The sequence below is a fragment of the Penaeus chinensis genome, chromosome 21 (assembly GCF_019202785.1).
Source record: "Penaeus chinensis breed Huanghai No. 1 chromosome 21, ASM1920278v2, whole genome shotgun sequence".
NCBI lineage: Eukaryota > Metazoa > Arthropoda > Malacostraca > Decapoda > Penaeidae > Penaeus > Penaeus chinensis.
In genome coordinates this window covers 27,516,254-27,521,711 of record NC_061839.1, presented here as the reverse complement: position 1 = coordinate 27,521,711, position 5,458 = coordinate 27,516,254, and the positions used below count along the sequence as shown (strand labels likewise).

General features: G+C 11.3%; 1 protein-coding gene across 1 annotated transcript in view; it reads left to right on the top strand.

Moving 5' to 3' along the window:
- Positions 1-354: 354 nt before the first annotated feature.
- The window catches only part of LOC125036460 (protein hu-li tai shao-like), a gene marked incomplete in the record, with an annotated part of 141,980 nt that continues 136,876 nt past the window's right edge, over positions 355-5,458 (top strand). Inside the window, 1 exon segment of the mRNA XM_047629054.1 lies at positions 355-528.

The window sequence follows — 5,458 nt, the reverse complement described above, 5'->3', positions numbered from 1 at the left end:
AAATAATAAAAACAGATAATCCAAAAGTATTATTTTAATATCAGGCGCAGAAAATTCACCAGCTATCTTACAAATATCAAAATTAATAGATATTTAAAATTTCCAGTTAACAAAAGAAGAACCGAGAATCACAGATACAAGGAGTATAGACTTAAAAAGTCTATACTACTATAAAATATATTTTTTAAGTAAGGAAAAAGGCAAAAATCGTGATAAATGGTAGCTCCTAAGCATATATCATTAGGAAGAAAAGTAGAAAGTATTGAAATAAAATCAGACAAACTAAATCCTAGAATTATATTGCGTCGATTCAACAGATGGCGCTAGTGACCCCTTTAGGCAACCATATTTCCCCAATGGTGAGAGAGGGAACTTTCCCGTCCTTCGTTCCCGTCTTGTCGTTGGATTGTGCTTTTGTGTCCGAGTTTGGGTGCGTCTTTTGGCCAAGCTTTCGTCCCCATGAAGAAGTAGTTAGGAAACCCAGACAGGACATATCTTTGTGGCAGCTCCCCGCGCAGCTAAGAGAAGGTAAGACTGAGACTGACGCCAAGAGGGAAGGGAGCCGCGGGGAGTCGAGGAGAGGAGGAGGGAGGTGGGCTGGGCCGGGAAAAACATTCTACAGAGACGCTGTTATGTTACTGCACTGGGGTTCATTCATATCATGCAGGGTTTTCTTTGCCTGGGCTTGGCAGTCCCATCAGTCTGTATCAGTCTATTTGTCCATTAGACTGGTTGTTAAGTCATTTGCGTTGGGCCGCCGAAACACTGTTTCTACCTGTCGTTGATTTTCAATGCGGGTTGCAAATGATCCTTCTGCAATGGACTCCTTTTCCAGGAGTAGCTTCCCATATCAATCTGTTCATTGATCTATGCTCTTCTTATAACACTCTTATTTGGGGCTTCCCCCTACCCACACACCCCTCTTTTATTGGGGATATTCCCATATTCCAGTAATATTCAGTAATCATCCTTCATTTACATACTGGCAGGATAGAGCATATACAGGCCACTGAGACAACATAGTACACTTACCAGACATTCTTTAACACGGGAATTGAGAGCAAAGGCATTTTCAGATGGCATATGAGCCAGTAACATGGAAATGCTGGTAGTGCCAGGTGAAAACTATTTTTCTGAATGAAGTGACTTATTTATAGTAACAATGCAATGTATGTTGACTAGTTTTTAAGGGTGTTCCTGTTGTGTGTGCATAGTGTGGAATTCTTACTCTATCCATGGCATTGTAAAGGGCATGACTGAGTGCCCAGTGCTGAGTCTGTTCGACATTCTCTCCTGTCTTGAATATGTGGAGGGTTTTTTGGTTTCTATGGTGAGGTTGGGGGGGTGGCAAAATAGAGGGTTAATTTTCCGAATATGACAATCGGGTCTTCCCTTACAATATTTATATCATCAGATTTGTCCTCGTGTGATGAGAACGAATCTGATGATAATCTCTTTCGGATTCTCCAGCCGACAATCTTGATGTGTATATATATATATATATATATATATATATATATATATATATATATATATATATATATATATATATATATATATATATATATATATATATATATATATATATATATATATATATATATATATATATATATATATATATATATATATATATATATATATATATATATATATATATATATATATATATATATATATATATATATATATATATATATATATATATATATATATATATATATATATATATATATATATATATATATATATATATATATATATATATATATATATATATATATATATATATATATATATATATATATATATATATATATATATATATATATATATATATATATATATATATATATATATATATATATATATATATATATATATATATATATATATATATATATATATATATATATATATATATATATATATATATATATATATATATATATATATATATATATATATATATATATATATATATATATATATATATATATATATATATATATATATATATATATATATATATATATATATATATATATATATATATATATATATATATATATATATATATATATATATATATATATATATATATATATATATATATATATATATATATATATATATATATATATATATATATATATATATATATATATATATATATATATATATATATATATATATATATATATATATATATATATATATATATATATATATATATATATATATATATATATATATATATATATATATATATATATATATATATATATATATATATATATATATATATATATATATATATATATATATATATATATATATATATATATATATATATATATATATATATATATATATATATATATATATATATATATATATATATATATATATATATATATATATATATATATATATATATATATATATATATATATATATATATATATATATATATATATATATATATATATATATATATATATATATATATATATATATATATATATATATATATATATATATATATATATATATATATATATATATATATATATATATATATATATATATATATATATATATATATATATATATATATATATATATATATATATATATATATATATATATATATATATATATATATATATATATATATATATATATATATATATATATATATATATATATATATATATATATATATATATATATATATATATATATATATATATATATATATATATATATATATATATATATATATATATATATATATATATATATATATATATATATATATATATATATATATATATATATATATATATATATATATATATATATATATATATATATATATATATATATATATATATATATATATATATATATATATATATATATATATATATATATATATATATATATATATATATATATATATATATATATATATATATATATATATATATATATATATATATATATATATATATATATATATATATATATATATATATATATATATATATATATATATATATATATATATATATATATATATATATATATATATATATATATATATATATATATATATATATATATATATATATATATATATATATATATATATATATATATATATATATATATATATATATATATATATATATATATATATATATATATATATATATATATATATATATATATATATATATATATATATATATATATATATATATATATATATATATATATATATATATATATATATATATATATATATATATATATATATATATATATATATATATATATATATATATATATATATATATATATATATATATATATATATATATATATATATATATATATATATATATATATATATATATATATATATATATATATATATATATATATATATATATATATATATATATATATATATATATATATATATATATATATATATATATATATATATATATATATATATATATATATATATATATATATATATATATATATATATATATATATATATATATATATATATATATATATATATATATATATATATATATATATATATATATATATATATATATATATATATATATATATATATATATATATATATATATATATATATATATATATATATATATATATATATATATATATATATATATATATATATATATATATATATATATATATATATATATATATATATATATATATATATATATATATATATATATATATATATATATATATATATATATATATATATATATATATATATATATATATATATATATATATATATATATATATATATATATATATATATATATATATATATATATATATATATATATATATATATATATATATATATATATATATATATATATATATATATATATATATATATATATATATATATATATATATATATATATATATATATATATATATATATATATATATATATATATATATATATATATATATATATATATATATATATATATATATATATATATATATATATATATATATATATATATATATATATATATATATATATATATATATATATATATATATATATATATATATATATATATATATATATATATATATATATATATATATATATATATATATATATATATATATATATATATATATATATATATATATATATATATATATATATATATATATATATATATATATATATATATATATATATATATATATATATATATATATATATATATATATATATATATATATATATATATATATATATATATATATATATATATATATATATATATATATATATATATATATATATATATATATATATATATATATATATATATATATATATATATATATATATATATATATATATATATATATATATATATATATATATATATATATATATATATATATATATATATATATATATATATATATATATATATATATATATATATATATATATATATATATATATATATATATATATATATATATATATATATATATATATATATATATATATATATATATATATATATATATATATATATATATATATATATATATATATATATATATATATATATATATATATATATATATATATATATATATATATATATATATATATATATATATATATATATATATATATATATATATATATATATATATATATATATATATATATATATATATATATATATATATATATATATATATATATATATATATATATATATATATATATATATATATATATATATATATATATATATATATATATATATATATATATATATATATATATATATATATATATATATATATATATATATATATATATATATATATATATATATATATATATATATATATATATATATATATATATATATATATATATATATATATATATATATATATATATATATATATATATATATATATATATATATATATATATATATATATATATATATATATATATATATATATATATATATATATATATATATATATATATATATATATATATATATATATATATATATATATATATATATATATATATATATATATATATATATATATATATATATATATATATATATATATATATATATATATATATATATATATATATATATATATATATATATATATATATATATATATATATATATATATATATATATATATATATATATATATATATATATATATATATATATATATATATATATATATATATATATATATATATATATATATATATATATATATATATATATATATATATATATATATATATATATATATATATATATATATATATATATATATATATATATAT